This window comes from Thermobia domestica, chromosome 16 (assembly GCF_964235325.1).
Source record: "Thermobia domestica chromosome 16, izTheDome1.hap1.1, whole genome shotgun sequence".
NCBI lineage: Eukaryota > Metazoa > Arthropoda > Insecta > Zygentoma > Lepismatidae > Thermobia > Thermobia domestica.
Genome location: NC_137469.1, coordinates 101338707 through 101357436, shown reverse-complemented (window position 1 = coordinate 101357436; position 18730 = coordinate 101338707). Strand labels below are relative to the sequence as shown.

The 18730-nt window shown below is 34.9% G+C and overlaps 2 protein-coding genes across 2 annotated transcripts in view; one reads left to right on the top strand and one right to left on the bottom strand.

The window, feature by feature from the left end:
* LOC145673281 (glycogen debranching enzyme) overlaps positions 1-18730 on the top strand; it is a 229431-nt gene that overhangs the window by 12446 nt on the left and 198255 nt on the right. The gene's annotated exons all lie outside the window — the stretch shown is intronic.
* omd (integrator complex subunit 5 omd) overlaps positions 1-18730 on the bottom strand; it is a 135896-nt gene that overhangs the window by 117026 nt on the left and 140 nt on the right. The window lies entirely within an intron of this gene.

Sequence of the window (18730 nt, the reverse complement as noted above, 5' to 3'; positions counted from 1 at the left end):
GGAACAAATGCTATCGAAAACTCGTCAAATGTTAAGGATTCTTGTAGACAATCCATGTAGTAAGTTGTGAATATATGTTAAAACTGAAGCCTACATTATGTATTTGATCAGTGCTAAAAAATACCTGTGAATTTTCATTAGGTAGGCTATATGTTAAAAGCATAGGAAAGAAAAAACTAACACCAACTTTGCAATGGGAAAGGAGAATAAACTGTTTCACAAACTTCTTCTTCTTATGTCTGAAGTTTCATGAAAGTAAAATTTATTTATTTGTACAAGTAATCACCGATTTATTTCCTATTTATCTGTATTCTTTTTTCATGTCTATATGACATATATTCAAAGATCATTTACTTATTTAAACAGGTTTTTATATCGATGCGCTAGGTTATATATTTCTATTGTATTGAATTAGATTCAATCTCCCAACATGACCCTCCTCCTCTTTGCTAACCGGATAGCGTCCCTGCTTTCGGGGTTGGCAGACTACAGTCATAATTCGTTATGGTTCCTTATCGATTTTGACCGTGCAATTTGACCTTGTATGTCCATATCAGATAACTCGCGGCCGAATGTGATTGTCGACATAGGTTGTGAGAGGTGCTGTTTCAGTTTTTTCCGTCACTTGCACCACAGATGCACGTTGGTTCTGATTGATAATCCTCTTTAATGCTAGGCGGAACCTGTCACTGAGGATTTCCTTCAGACCAGTTGTTCTTCTTCATCCATGTGGTTTTGTTGTGAATTTTGTAGACTGTCATCAACTACATATCCAATAACACACCACTTCGTCACGCTCACACCACATAAATAAGCATTAACTTAACCATTTTGGGAAATCAGAAAAAATCGTACGCACATTTTACAGTATCAGTTTGCTCAGTTCGCTGCACACTGGCGTTCTACTGATCCTAACATATTACGGAAAAAAGTGTGATTTACCATATACGAAGTAGCGTGCACCTTTGGCGTACAGGGTTCCGGGTTCGATTTCTGGTGGGAAAGCCATAAAATATTTTTAAACCCATTATTGTGATTCGGATTCCATGTGTAGATGCATATAATTTCTAAGTTTCGGAAGTCCTGTTTGATAGAGTGTACGAATGAGAGAAAAAATAAAGTAAGAAGAATGGACGGTCGTGTGTAACTGTCATACATGTATACATTTAAAATGACTGATCGTTACAAGCGATTGTACCCATATGGCAGAAATCTGGTAGTATACATTTCCTGGTAGAGAAACGAATAATGACACGTCCGTGGTATTGAGATCATTTGTTATTGATCACTTCGCTCTACAGAAAGTTTGTCATATGGGTTAGATGATGGGTTTACGTTTGTGCTTTGGAGGAAAGTAATATGATGTTTTGTATTTGTTAACGTATTAGATAATTAGAAGAATGTTTAGGTGCTTGGCGTGTGACAACAGTGAGTGATAGTATTGGCAAAATGGCTTTGGATCATTTCATATTTGTTTCTATCTTGCCTCGACGAAGACTAAGGGGGAAGGATGGAAAAAGCATACCAATTATAAGTGAGATGTTTGTACCTGTAGATGTGTTCTAGCCATACCTTTGATACTGTGCGTGAACTTCCATTCTTGTAATGCTGTATATGTGTACATGGCGATATTCATTTGTGAAGGATAGTTTATTAATTAACTGTCCAATTTGGTTGACATAAATCTCATCATTGGGGAGGGAAAAAGTAAAAAATGCAAAATGGGACATTGCCTTATCGTTATTTCTTTCAAAGATTGGATTTTCGAATCTGGGAAGATGGCATTTTCCTGAACTGAATATTTCTCAGCCATTGGATTGACATACTTTGCCAATCCAATGGCTGAGAAATATTCAGTTCAGGAAAATGCCATCTTCCCAGATTCGAAAATCCAATCTTTGAAAGAAATAACGATAAGGCAATGTCCCATTTTGCATTTTTTACTTTTTCCCTCCCCAATGATGAGATTTATGTCAACCAAATTGGACAGTTAATTAATAAACTATCCTTCACAAATGAATATCGCCATGTACACATATACAGCATTACAAGAATGGAAGTTCACGCACAGTATCAAAGGTATGGCTAGAACACATCTACAGGTACAAACATCTCACTTATAATTGGTATGCTTTTTCCATCCTTCCCCCTTAGTCTTCGTCGAGGCAAGATAGAAACAAATATGAAATGATCCAAAGCCATTTTGCCAATACTATCACTCACTGTTGTCACACGCCAAGCACCTAAACATTCTTCTAATTATCTAATACGTTAACAAATACAAAACATCATATTACTTTCCTCCAAAGCACAAACGTAAACCCATCATCTAACCCATATGACAAACTTTCTGTAGAGCGAAGTGATCAATAACAAATGATCTCAATACCACGGACGTGTCATTATTCGTTTCTCTACCAGGAAATGTATACTACCAGATTTCTGCCATATGGGTACAATCGCTTGTAACGATCAGTCATTTTAAATGTATACATGTATGACAGTTACACACGACCGTCCATTCTTCTTACTTTATTTTTTCTCTCATTCGTACACTCTATCAAACAGGACTTCCGAAACTTAGAAATTATATGCATCTACACATGGAATCCGAATCACAATAATGGGTTTAAAAATATTTTATGGCTTTCCCACCAGAAATCGAACCCGGAACCCTGTACGCCAAAGGTGCACGCTACTTCGTATATGGTAAATCACACTTTTTTCCGTAATATGTTAGGATCAGTAGAACGCCAGTGTGCAGCGAACTGAGCAAACTGATACTGTAAAATGTGCGTACGATTTTTTCTGATTTCCCAAAATGGTTAAGTTAATGCTTATTTATGTGGTGTGAGCGTGACGAAGTGGTGTGTTATTGGATATGTAGTTGATGACAGTCTACAAAATTCACAACAAAACCACATGGATGAAGAAGAACAACTGGTCTGAAGGAAATCCTCAGTGACAGGTTCCGCCTAGCATTAAAGAGGATTATCAATCAGAACCAACGTGCATCTGTGGTGCAAGTGACGGAAAAAACTGAAACAGCACCTCTCACAACCTATGTCGACAATCACATTCGGCCGCGAGTTATCTGATATGGACATACAAGGTCAAATTGCACGGTCAAAATCGATAAGGAACCATAACGAATTATGACTGTAGTCTGCCAACCCCGAAAGCAGGGACGCTATCCGGTTAGCAAAGAGGAGGAGGGTCATGTTGGGAGATTGAATCTAATTCAATACAATAGAAATATATAACCTAGCGCATCGATATAAAAACCTGTTTAAATAAGTAAATGATCTTTGAATATATGTCATATAGACATGAAAAAAGAATACAGATAAATAGGAAATAAATCGGTGATTACTTGTACAAATAAATAAATTTTACTTTCATGAAACTTCAGACATAAGAAGAAGAAGTTTGTGAAACAGTTTATTCTCCTTTCCCATTGCAAAGTTGGTGTTAGTTTTTTCTTTCCTATGCTTTTAACATATAGCCTACCTAATGAAAATTCACAGGTATTTTTTAGCACTGATCAAATACATAATGTAGGCTTCAGTTTTAACATATATTCACAACTTACTACATGGATTGTCTACAAGAATCCTTAACATTTGACGAGTTTTCGATAGCATTTGTTCCTCCTTATTGTACGCAATACTTTATCTGTAAACATATTTAGCGAAAGTTCAATAACTATTGTCTTATGATAACAACTGTAATAAATTTTTCAAGTGTGGAGTATTCTGTAGATAAGATAGCACCACTCATTACTAAAAGTTGTCACAAAGGAAGTAATCCACCATGTCTTAAATGTACAATAACCAAAAGTATACTTTTTAAAAATGGATTTAAAAGCATTATTTATTGATACGTTGAAATCCAACAGGCTAATTAAAAGACAAGTAAATACAAAAGGAGCTATTGGGGTTCAGGTATAGTGATTTCTAATTATTGCTTTCAATGTGAATATATAGAAATTCAAGCACGCGCAGTAAACGGTCTGGGTGACTTTGTCGGTTGTAAACTGATGTAAAGATGAAATATTCAAGCTAATTTGAATAAAAGAATAGTATTTAAAACTAATAGGGGTGGGGGTCTAGTTTTCAAACCTTTGTCACAAGTCACATAACTGATATCATTCATAATCTTCCAAAAACCCAATAGGTTTATATCACAAAACATACCAAATATTGTCATTACTTCTGCTAATCACATTTCACAAATCTATATTAATGTTCTCAATCCATTAAAAATTGATGTGATCATGTTCCAATCAAATTACATTATAGTACTCAAGATATGTCTCAGTCTACAAATTTCAAAGAACTAAAGACCATTTTAATAAATTCACCTGAAAACAATACAAAACATATCTATCGGGAGCAATAAACCCTTTGCAAGCTCCTACATCAAAAAAAAAAAAAAAAACTCTATCATAACAATCATATCATCACAACTTCAATCAAAAACTAGTTCACTTTACATACCGGTAACTACATTATCCACTTATCGACCAGCATTGTCAGCAAAATATCTTACATTTATCACTCGCTCTCAACAGTTTTATCATAAATATCAGCGTATAAAAAATAAAAAAAAAAAAAAAAACACACTTCATCATCACCAAAAGTTCAAAGGTTAATCAAATTATATCTGTGCTTACAAGCTATGGTATTGGTATAAAATCTGTAATACTCTCTCTGAGGTCACTCATCCTAACAAGTATTGAAAACATTTCAATGCTCTTTGCAAAAGCAGTAAAACACCATATCCATTATTAAATAATGCGTTATCTATATAGACAGACTCTTTTAAAGCTGCTGCTTTTGCTAATTTCCTTCAAGACTTCTTCACACCACTCCGTCCCACATATTCATATAGACATCCATCCAACACATTCATTTCATCTTCTGTTTCATTACAACCTCATATCCTTCATACTCTTCCGCAAAAATAAATCTCAAACAAAACCATTCATAGTTCAAATATCCGTACAGTTATTCGTAACAAAGGAATAGTGCCCCTGTCTTTAATTCAATAAACTATCGTCATATTAAACTATGCCCTCTTATATTACTTACTTTGTTACCCACAATTTTTACTATCATTCTGCACACTGGATATTTTCCTGTCACCTGGAAACCCTCTAAGACGTTAATGTTTCCAGACCAAGAAAAAACTCATACCATCTTATCATCCTACCGTACAATTCAATTAACGTTTGCTTTTAGTAAAACCCTATAACGTATTATAGTAAGACGTCTGTATGCATACATAACAACACAAAATACATCCCATACATCAAGCAAAATTTCACCCAGGATATTCGATCAACAATCAACTACCGGTCTTAACTACCATGGTTACACAACATTATAATTAGATCAAACCAACATGTCTTGTATTATTTAACTCAAAAATATTTAACAAAGTAAACACCACACAATTGCATACACAATAATTCATCTTCAATTTCCTATCTTGTATATAAAACTGATATACAAGTTTTTAAATCAACCGCCTGTCATATATTTCAATATATAACTGCTTCTCCCATCCTATTTTCCTTCACTGTTGAGTACCTCAAAAAATCTGCTCTGTCACCAGATCTCTATGTTCCCAATATGTATCCACTTCCTGATAACTTCAGGTCTTTCAATATGCCACCAACACTATCTTTTCTTGCGTTAAAATCTAGTATCCAATCCATCAACATTGCTCTACAGATAATAATTAACAGTTTTCTTCAGTGGTGCAGCAAATAAAAAACTAGCAATCAACACCACAAAAACACAAATTATCATCATCATTCCTCCGTAAAACATCAAAAATCCATAAAAAAAAAAAAAAAATCCTAACTACCTTTCCCTAAAACTAAATCAAGCTCTCATCCAAGCACATTCAAGTGTAACTTAGTTAATGGTCACATTCACTAAACATCTCAGTTAAAAACATCTTCAAACAATCGCAAAAAAAAAGCATACAATAAAGTTAACTTATTAAAAAAAAAAAAAGTGTCGGCAAACGTCCTGAATACTGAAAGCAAACACAATTCTAAATACATACAAGGCGTCTTTTACGGCCTGTGCTAACTTACGAAAATGCTGCATGAGTTAAAACCATCCACACAGTTTACAAAAACTTATTAATGATGGAACAATGTGCTTTCCACATTGCATATCGAGTCAAACTAATTAGTCCTACAGCAAAGTTGTGCAACCAAATTCAGTTTCCTACACTCCATTTTCATCTTAAAACTTTGCGTCTCGCATACATATGCTCTCGTTATAACCCACGACCCCTTACTTTAAAATACTATGTGCCTTTTAGCTCTCCATCCTTCTCCATGTTAATATTATCCTCCAACGCTATCATTGGTCTATACTCTCTATTGCTACAATCTACCTCCTGAGCCCTTTGACCAGTAGGGTCTCCCAAATTATCAAGTTCATGATCATCTGCCACTCATATTTCCATTATTTGTACACTAAATCCATCTACCACTACCAGGGTTCCCATTATCTACATTAAAGCTTAAGCAGCCCCTAGGCAAAAAAAAAAAAAAAAAAAAAACTTCATCTGCCTAACACTTCTGTGCTGTGATATACTAGCACACCTCGCCTCATCCCTCATGCTCATCATTCACAATATACAGGTATAATATACTTTATCAGTACATATTATTCCATATTTCTACTCTTCCAGTTCTATACAATACTACACTAACTGCAATTTCCTCGTTAATTTCCTAGCAAATGTTAAGGATTGGAAAGATCCTTAAAACCTTAGCAATTATTATAATGTAATAAAAACTTCTATGAAACATCACACAATCCTTAAATCCTCCAATTATACATCACTCTTCCCTAAAAACTGCATAACCCTCTAAAATGGTACAAGTCAATATAACTAGTTATAAACAAACAAACGAACAACAAACGTATAAGTTCCAATAAAAGTTTATATTTTGTGTATTTGTTCACATAACAATGCTAGGTTGCAATGTTCACATCCTTCTGCATTTCCACAACCACCGCATATATGTGGTATCTCTCTTTCATGCCAAAATAAATAATTCGTTGTGTGTCTGTATTAACGCATAATATGTACACCTATATCTTAATAAACAAATCTAGTTAGTATATAATGCAAATCTGACATTCGTGTGGTATCATCTCGTTCTCATAACATTTTATGTAGTTATCACACATATTACAAGTGTGTAATTCATCACCGGGTGCCTCTATCGAGTACAGTCATAATTGTGTTTTCCAATTTATACAATAGATGGCTCCACATATTTTCATGCAATCTGTTATTGCTACCGCATTCACCGTAAATAATTATAATATTGTATATGGTAGTTCCTAAATAAATTAAAAATCGGGTTCAAAATTCTCTATTGTAACTACACAGCATTCTTAAATAAGTAAAAAAGTTCTGTCTACAAATTTTTTCGCATATACGTTCTCATATATATACTCTCATATTTTAAGTGTCATAAATATAAACTAGAATTCTGGCCACAAAAAAAAAAAAAGGTATTGCCTTCTACGGTCCTACCATCCATTGGATGGGAATGAAACTCTTGATAAATATTACAATAAACTACATTAAAGTTTATATTTTGTGTATTAGTTCACATAACAATACTAGGTTGCAATGTTCACATGCTTCTGCATTTCCACAGTCAACGCATATATGTGGTATCTCTCTTTCATGCACAAATAAAATAATTCATTGTGTGTCTGTATTAACGCATAATATGTACACCTATATCTTAATAAAACAAATCTAGTTAGTATATAATGCAGGTCTGACATTCGTGTGGTATCATCTCGTTCTCATAACATTTTATGTAGTTATCAGAAATGTTACAAGTGTGTAATTCATCATCGTGTGCCTCTATCGAGTACAGTCATAATTGTGTTTTCCAATTTATACAATAGATGGCTCCACATATTTTCATGCAATCATGTATTGCTACCGCATTCACCGTAAATAATTATAATATTGTATATGGTAGTTCCTAAATAAATTAAAATCGATTCAAAATTCTCTTGTAACTATACAATAGTTTTTTAAATAAATGACAAAAAATGTTCTGTCTACCAAATTTTCGCATATAAGTTCCCATATATAATCCCATATTTTAACTGCTCTAAGCATAAATTGCATCGCCTCCATAGCCAAGTCAAAGAGCACCCACCTCATAGGCTGGATGAAGGTTTATATTCTGTGTAACTTTTCAGATACTAATGGAAAATTGTAATGTACACACGTCTCTGTTTTTCCACAGTCAACGCCAATATATGGAGTTTCTCTTTCATGCCTAAAATAAAATAAATCAATCTGTGTCTATATTAATGCGTAATATGTACCTCTATATCTTAATAAAACATAAATCTAATTACTATATAATGCAAGTCTGACAATCACGTGGTATCATGTCATTCTCATAACATTTTATATTGTCGCAAACGCAAATACTACGTAAATCCTTCAGCCTATTTGTATCAATAGTTGATAACACAATACAATACGTATATTCCAAATACTTGTACTACACCACGCATATACATAATTGCCCATTCAAAACTTTCAACAATTTCTAATTGTACAATTATTTTCGTGTAAGTGCGTTAAATACTAAAAATCAACAGTTTTCATAATTTCGTCTACGCAAATATATAATCTGCAGAGTTGTATGCTAATCAATGTGTTCCGTATTAGTACATAATCTATACCAATATAAATATACCATTCCAGCACTAAAAGTACAATTCGTCTAAATTTTAAATAACTAGTCAATAACATTAAAATATAAATAATTATATACATTGTAAATAATTCAATCGATAATATTCTAATTTCGTAAGTTGTATTTATAAATAAGTCCTAAGTATAAAAAATACTATATTCCAATAATTCAAATCTATTCAAAACTGTTTTAACATAATGGGAGCAACATCCTCTCCGGTAAACGTAAAACAATAACACCAGTAAATACAAGTCTTTGCCTATGTCTTATGCCTTCAAAATTGTTGATTCATGCTTTCAATAGTACACCAATACTAAAATATGGGTTTCTCTTAAAAATATTACCCGTTGTATTCATTAATATATTATTTCCTAAAATAATAAAACTTTCCCAAACATTCCACATGTCATCTTCCCTATGCATCATGCTAGTCTCATTCCATAATAATTTTGTTATCTCCTAAGCTCATTCTAAAATAGCTTAAAACCCTATCTGTAATGTTATACATTAGCAGTTAAAATTGCCTCATACTTTACAAACAAAAATATTAAATATTTTTACATACATAAAGCATTTTATACCCATTTCAATAGTTGCAAATACGTCAATTATCTGTCAAATGTATTTGCTGTTGCTTCAAATTAAATCAGTTCCACACGTAAAAAATCAATCACCATATAAAGCTTCCCAACTGTTATCAAATATTATAAGGAATATATATTCTTATAATTCAATACATGGTAAATAAAAACAATATAATTATCTCTGGTACTTGTTAATTCTATAATAGCAGCTACATAAATACTCTAGTTCGCAGTAAATACAATATACTTAAATATTATGCTCCATACCGTAATCCAATTTAAAATATTTTCAAGCTATTATTTATTTAATTCTTTCAAATGGAAATCGTAGTGCCAATTAGCATAAATACAATCTTCAGCATTTCCTCAATATGTGCAACATTCATCAATGCAAACCAATACTAAACAATTCCCAAGCAACGTGTAAATTGTAATACTCCACCCATTCCAAATCCATCGTGTGCCGTTCCGCACATTCACTACGTTAACGCAAACCAATACTAAAACTGCACCCGAATATAATCTTAAATACATCTATACAAATAAAATATAAGTTTGTTCTATTTTATAGCAATTCAATATACTTCTACAAACCATATTATTAAATAAAAATCCTAAATAAATAATAAACAACCCTACAAAGTGCATACGTATCCAGTTAAACCTAATTTAATAACCTCATTACAAACTAATATATTACGCTTAAATGGTGCTTCAATTCAATAAACAATAATAGCTTTCTCTATTTATTTTATTCTCTTCTCTTTCTTGTACATCTAAATCTCATGTAATTCACCTTAAGTCTCCCCCTTCATTCTGTATCAGTCTCCCATATAACGTGGCTGTTAAATAAAGTTGTAATTATTGCCAATAGATGGTAGCACAGTTGCACATATCGTAGTACTGTGGGGTTCCGCTTTCTTTATCAAAATGTCTCGTTATCTATTATTATTATTATTTCAATTTTATAATAATTAAGTACATGCTAAAACAAAAAATAATATAAATTAATCACATAATGCAATAATATGTTAAACTATGCAACTTCGCCCAGCCAAATTCTTCACAATTTTAATTACCATCAATCTATACGACAATGCAAGCAAAACGCGCGCATTCGCATTTCAGAGTCCTACTATGGAGGAACCTCTGTTCAACAATCACGCAACGCCGCCATATTGGAAAAACAAATCCGTCCATCAAAACCACAATCGTCAACGCTCAATTCTTCATACGTAAGTATATACATATAATAAGTATTATAGGTTAATTAATATTGATCATTTCCAATTATATAAATAAAAGAATGTTCAAGGTAAATTCATAATTAATCTAGTAAAAATTAAAGTATAATTCATAATTAGGGCTTGGTCTCATTACGTAAAAATTATATTATAGGTAACTATACGTAGTCTAATCACTGTAGAGCTCCTCCCTGGCTAATCGGTTAACGTACGCAACTTTGGCGTGGTCAACCCGGGTTCTATTCCCGGCGGAAGCTCATGTGGTTCGGATTCCACGTTAATCAGTATGTCCACGTCTCATATAACCTCACTGCTAAAAGAAACGCTAAACTAAAGTCAACAACAATCTAATTAGTTTTCGCTGCAACACTACAAAACATCCCTAAAAGAAAAATTTACCTATTTATGGAAAAATCAGTGTAATTATTCTCATTACAGACAACACTGCGATATGGACATAAATTATATACAACTGCAACAACAAACAACCAGGAAATAGCCAACAAAATAGCGGCCGTGTCATCAAAGGTGCGTAAACTTTCTCTTCTTACTTAAGTCACAATAATAAATATATATACAAAGTGTGCCGGTATCTATAAATGAAAACACCATTAGCGTCCACGGCTACCAAGCAACAAATATACAAATCGGGTGTGCAAAACTCGCAACAGTAATGGCGCCAGCGCAAAGGTTACACATACGTAATAAAATATAAAAAGCAAGCGGTAAAAGTATAAAGGGAAGTCAAAGCAAAACCAAACAGTAAGGGCGCCAGCGGAAAAATCACACATACGTAATAAAATATACAAAGCGAGCGGTAAAAGTATAAAGGGAACTCGCACTACGGTCAAACAGTAATGGCGCCAGCGGAAAAATCACACATACGTAATAAGCTATACAAAACAAGCTGTAAAAGTATAAAAGGAAGTCGCAATTAATTCCAACAATAATGGCTACAGCAAAAAATCACATACGTAATAAAATATATAAAGCAGGCGGTAAAAGTATAAAGGGAACTCGCACTACGGTCAGACAGTAATGGCGCCAGCGCAAAAGATCACAGAGACACGTAATAAAATATACACAGCGGCGGCAAGTCCTCTGCTGTGTAGAAGTACGTCAATTACTACTCAACTAGTCGTAAAACTTTTTCAACTGAGTGGAATCATTTTTTTTTTTCGTAATTCCTTGCGGACAGAATGCTTAAAGAGTGCTGAAACATTAAGCACTCTCTGAGCATTGTCAGTCCGTTTGAACTGGGTAAGTCCGAAACGCAAACTTTGATAACCAATTATTCGAATACCAATAGGAAAATATTTCATATACATATTAAGCAGGTCAAAGGAGGCGTCTGTGAAAAGTTTAGTCAAAATTTAGATGAGTTCTGTAGATCACGTGCAATAAACTACCCAAATAATACCTACAAAACATACAAAAGAGCTAATAATTGTTTATAGGCAGGGGTGTCTCTTGGGGAGAGCAGGATGCTAAGACGATGATGATGAGGTGGATGATAATGGTGGAATTGAGGAAGTGGGAGGAAATCAGAAAACGCAAGCACACGGTGTTTGCCATAAGTTAATATGACGCGGGCTGGTATCGAACCGGGAACCTCAATGCACCAGTGATTAGCGCTCTATCACTGAGTCACCACTTTAGACACATATAAAAGTTTGCATTTCGCCTGCCTGGATTAAGTGAATCCGGTTTATCGGGGTCTGGATAAATGAGGTTATTTGTATATTTTAATGAAGTGTGTAGAAATATTCTGAGAACCTTGCCGCCTCCCCCTTTCCGCAAGTAAAATCTGGAATGTCGATGCTGTTTCCATGTATTTTAGACCAGAAATTTGGGTTGCATCTTATAACAAGGGGGGCACGGTGGCTCAGTGGCAGAGCGCTTACCTCTGGTGCGTGAAGTACTTGGTTCGATCCCTGGCCAAGTAAGTTTGTGGTAGACAATATCGTGTTCATGGGATTTCTCGGGGTACCCCCGTTTCCTTCTACTATCTGATTCCACCATTCTTCCATTATCATTCATTTGCCTTAATCATCGCCTCCCTTAAGGGTCTTCACTACAGCGAAATTAAACTACCGCTAATTTTAGAGTTTTTTCCTGTACTATCTTGAAAACTAATAAACATATTCGAAAAGCAGAAACGTAGTGAACTAGACAATACAATTCTGCATGTGATACCTTTACTACAATTCACCTATCTGCTTTTGGTATACCACTATTTACATAACCCGCAAAAACTGTTAAATCTATCTACAGTTGCAAATCGAAAGCAAATAGATGAGTTGTGATAACGGTATCACACGCAAAATCGTATTGTTTAGTTCACTACGTTTCTACTTTTCGAATATTTTTATTTGTTTTGAGGATATTACAGAAAAACTCTAAAATTAGCGGTAGTTTAATTTCGCAGTATTGAAGACCCTTAACCCAAAGGGCATAATGGTGGGGCATAAAAGTGAAATATTTTATTTCAACTTATAACATCATAATTATCGGACACTCAAATATATCCACTATGAAAGTAGCACTTTGCATGTATACTGTATAACCTACTTTGAAAATTCTTCACAGTGTGAATTATTGTATTACAAAGAAAGACAAGATAAAGTAGCGCGGAATAGAAAAAGGACTCTCAACTCAATCAATTTAAATGTATGTTCAATTATACTCATACAACATTAAATGAATCCATTTGGTTTCTCATAACTATATATAACTGTAAGAGGTGATCCCTCACATCAAAATAAGAGAAAAAGTTCCTATGGCGAAAAGTGCATAGTTTCAGAGCTAGGACTGTCCAAATTCGCGAAAAAGCTTTTCAATAGCCCCTATTCCGAATTCCAGAAACTGTAAATGGTGGTTCTTTTCAGCGTAAAGGAAGCCATGCATACACAATCCAAAAGTGCATATTTCATCAATTTTCAATAGGTGTACAGGATATTCCCTACAGGGTATAATTCTCACATATGCTCTCAATAAAATTTTAAGATATAACCTGATTTCAAGTAGGGTCCAAAATAGAGAGGAGGTAAGCCTTGACAACAATGGACATCCAGTGCTTCGGAGGGAAATCGGAAGTGTTAGGAACCGGCAGCTTCATGTTTTTTTGTGTTCAGAATAACGTGTGATGCGATGTATTTCGTCACGGTATTTTTCACATTTTCTTCACTTATAAATGTGAAAGAAAACATCGCAACATGAATTTTCCCTAGTACGAGATACTGTGCTGCTGACGATCCTTAACACTCCCGACATCGCGCCAAAGGATTCTGTGTTCACTGCTCTCAAGACTTATCGTTTGTCTACTTTGGACGAATCATAAAGTCAGAGCATATCTCAAACTTCGGTTGATGGCATGCCTGGTAATTACACCTTGCAGGGAATACTCTGTACACCAATTGAACATTAACGAAATGTGCATTTTTGGATTTACTTCCTTTCGCTGATAAGGACCACCATCCACAGTTTCTGGAATTCGAAATAGAGCCTCTTTAAATTTGGCGTTTTCGCGACTTTGGACAGCCCTAGCTCTGAAGCTATGCACTTTTCGCCATAGGTCCATATGAACTTTTTCTCTTATTTTGATGTGAGGAATCACCTCTTACAGTTTGTCGGTATAGTTCATTAACACTCTGTATATATATGAAATAATAATAATAATAATAATAATAATAATATCAGGAAGACTATCCAAAGCAGCAGTGGCGGATCCAAGGGGAGGGCTATAGGGGCTATAGCCCCTCCCTTGACGCTCAGGTATACACTGGATAAAATGGGCTTCAATCCTGCTTTACACTGGATAAAACGGCAAAATATGTTTTAGCCCCTCCCTTGAACATATCCTGGATCCGCCACTGCAAAGCAGTGACCTTTATGCGTACGACATGGTGTTATTGCTCCAAAACTCACTATAGATGGGTCGCAGCGGGCCAGGTCTAACATTATTTGAGTATTTGAGAATTCATAGTTGTAACCCAGTAGTTGTGTAAAATGTGTTGGAATTCTTATGATCAGACGTAAGATATTGTGCCATGAAGATAAGTGGACTTTCCGCAAAACTGCAGTACATTTTAAAATTTTGTTCCTATAAAGGCGCGAATGCCGCATGTCCCGTGAAGATATTTGTGCTGTTTACGATAAGATACGTTATGAAAAGCCACAGGTAAAAAGATGATTGAATAACTTTCCTTCTGGACATTTCTTTGCCCAAGATGCTGTGGGCGACCAAACATAGAAAAAGTGGATGAGATTTCGGCAAAAGTCGAACTAGACCCAGCACGTAAGCAATCACTCATCTAATCATCCACCAGACTATTGCCAAACCACAATTAAACCATGAAGAGAAAGCTGGCTTCCAAAAGAAGCTCAACGTTGTGTGCCATATGATCTGATTCAAAATCGTGTACTCGATCGAATTTTTATCTCTACTGAAATATAACGAACTCGAGGCATTTCTGAAGCGGTTGATCACGAGTGATGAAAAACGTGGTCGATGTGAGGAGAAGCTCCACTGCCTGCACCAAAGGCCCCCACGAACGCCCAGGAAAGTTATCCTGTGCATTTACTGAGATTGAAAGGACAGCGTGAATCACGAGTTGTTACCGCGGGACAGAACAACAGACTCGGACCTGTACTGTTGAAAATTAGTGCGAGCGCTCCTAGCAATTCAGAGATGATCAGAACTGTCAACAGAAAGGCTGTCGTATACCATACTGACAACATCAGACCGCATATATCTTTAATGACCCGTTAGAAATTGAGGCAATCGGCTGAGAGGTTTTAACGAATCCACCGTATAGTCCAAACCTGGCACCATCAGACTATCATTTGTTTCGATCTCTATAGATCTAAAGGTGTTAAGTTAATTTCAAAAGAGATCTGTGAAAACCACATGCCACTTCTTTTTTAAAGCTAGAAAAGACAAAAGTTTTATAGCGACGGGATTATAGTGTTTCCGGGAAAAATGGCAGAAGGTCATCGACCAAAATGGTGCATAATGCGGTTTCATAATATTAGTTTCAAAAATAACAATAAATGTATTCTCAATGTTGACCTCCAAAGGCTCAATACTTTTAGACAACCTGATATGATAATATACCAACTTTGAAGTCCCGCGTATTCTATTCGTTGTTGTGAGGTGACATTACTCAAAATAAACATATAAATGGGTTATAAACTAATATAACTTTTCGCATCAGCAGTAAAAATATGAAAAGGGCATAAACTGACTCGCGGACTGACAATGGATCTAATCATGCTTCAACTACAAAGAGTTCGCCTTACATTTGTAATAAATAAATAAATAAATAAATAAATATAAAAATGTCAATAAATAGAGAATAGCCAATTGTCAAGTTATATAAGCAAGGTTTAAGGCGGGGAAACACTCGCGGGAGCTCAGTAAATTCGGTCCGCGCTAGACTTGCGGAACTTAAGGTATATTTTGGAGCTTCCTCATAGATATACAGTTAGCAAATGCATCTTCAACATTTTGGATACCACGGTTTGATTCCTGGTAGAAGTAGGGCTATGTGTAATTCAGATTTTACGTTAAACAGTAGGTCGTTTTGGTGCTAAAAATGAATGATCGAATGAATTGCTTTACTTACTCATTTGCTTTAGAAATGATAATAGAATGCATCCTTGAATTTCAATATATAATGAATTAGAGGTACACGAGAGAGAGAATGCGAGGGATCGGCGTACCCACTTCCAAATAATACTTATATATGGCGTCCTCCACAGGGGGACGCGTGACGTCATGTATCCCCCTACCTTTTCAGATCTACTTTTACCCCCTGATGAAAATAATATAATGACCCTATTTCGGAAGCTAATAAATATTATAAAAATACGAGAAATGAAGCTAGTTAACTTTTCACCATTACTTATTTAGTATGTTGTATCAGATTCAAATTATACTGTTCAGTGTTCGAAGGTTTATTTAAGAAAATTTCCCACCACTGACCAAAACTTTTCCCTTTTCTTATTAAATTTTCCCTAGTTTGCTGAGTATTCAGTTTCTATGACAGAAGTTATGCTATAAGATTATTTAGCTATATCAAAGGAAGTGTCAAACTTTATTCATTTGCTTTTGCTTCTTTTTTCTTTCTTTCTTTCTTTTCTTTATTTACTTTAAAAAAATACGAACAAATACACTCAATTAACAATGGGTGTAAATTATGCTATTTGAACGCACACACACACACACAAACTATTGTTATTGTATTCGTTTATTTCTGAAGAACAAAGAAAAATTTAAGGATTTATATTGGTCAATCATTCAGAATGAGAATTTCCCTGGATTTTCAACGTTTTACCGAAAACTTCCCTTTTTCACTTTTTGCAAAATTTACCTAATTAGAGAAATTTCCCTCAAACTACGAACACTGTTGGATATGTATGTATGTTAATGGATATGTAACCAAACGATGTTTACAGAATTTGACTGAAAATTCAAATTAAAGAAATAGGTTGAGCAATATTGCCCAGCATGAATTGTTGAATAGTTTGAATTCTTTGTGTTGATTAAAGTACTTAAAATCGAGTTCAGTAATTCTGAATGTAAGATATAAACCCGGTCCGGGTATACAAGGTGTGATCAAAATGTACGGTGACTATAGTTGCACAGTGCCATCTATCGATGCTGTATCCATTTCAACTAGTAAGCCCAGGAGCCTAAACCTTTGGTACACTAAGTGTTGAGTTGGAACGAGTTGTTATACGTCAGTTGGCTTCCAGAGGGAGAAGAGTTAGGACAGTGCTAACAATGTCTGTTGTGCAAGTTGTTTTGTTCTAAGCTGGAAAAAAAAAAAAAAGCCATAGAAGCTCACGAAATGTCAAAATCGGTGCATGGCGACGAAGCGGTGCCATTGTAATGTTATACCATTGAATACTGTTTACAAGTGGTATGTGTAATTCAAAAGCGGCAAGGATTCGGTTGTAAACGAGCAACGATCGAGACGTCCTTCGAGGTCAGAAACAGATGAAAACGTGCAAAAAGTGGCACAAGTTATTTGTTCAAACAGGCGAATGAGTATTCGAAGGTTTTCCGAAGATCTAAATATCTCGTATGTGTCCGTGAAAGGTATTTTGACCACCGATTAAATGGGCAAATGACTTCCTTCTTCACCACGAAAACTCACCGTGCCACATCTTGCTTTTGACTCACGAGTTTTTGGTCGACAAAAATATTCCTGGCTGTCCATATTCGCTGTGCGCTCCAGATATAACACCATATGACTGCTGGCTCTTCTAAAAAATTAAAACCGTGCTTAAAGGAAAACGTTTTGACAGCATCCCTGACATTGAGAGGGCCATGACAGAACAACTAAACGCCTTTCCAAAAGAAGCCTTCCACAAATGCTTCCAGCCATGGATTCAGCGTCGATAAGTACATTGTTAGCCAAGGAGAGTACTTTGAAGGAGATTAAATCAAATTCAATGTAAGCTTAATACTTTGTTTCTACTCGAATTATTCACCGTATTTTTGATCACACCTCGTATGATTATGCAATTGCAAAATCGTTATTTTTCCTTTAATATTTGTGCCTCACATTAAAATTTAACACTTTAAACGCCATGTAAACATATACTATTACATTTTACGCGAACATTGCTGGGCTTAGTAAAATATCTTATTTTGGAGCTTAGCGCAGTTAAAGAATACCTTCAAAGTAAAAAAAAAAAAAAAAAAAAAAAAAAAATCATTGGAGACTCCAAAGTTGAGGCCAGGTGGAGTGAGTGCAAATCCGATTTCGCCAAACTACTGATGTGGCTTTCAGCTTGTAGAACTATGAAGCCGCCACTGAATGGTTCAAAGTTCGGTTTACGAGATTTTTGAAAAATATATATTTTTTTATAAATTACCTAACTTCACAGATTCATATGAGTCACTATATCAGAAAAGAATTATGCAATTATAACCGAAATAGTATAGTTTTTACGACACCCTATATGAAAGTTTAGCACGTTTCGTGAGAGTGATCCTGAAGTATCAGGTGATCAACGAGTGACTTAAACATGCAAACGCTCTCTTTCTCTATTCGCCGCAACGTAAAACGCCCTTTGGCAGTGTCAAGAATAGAACAACACAAATACATTTTTACTTA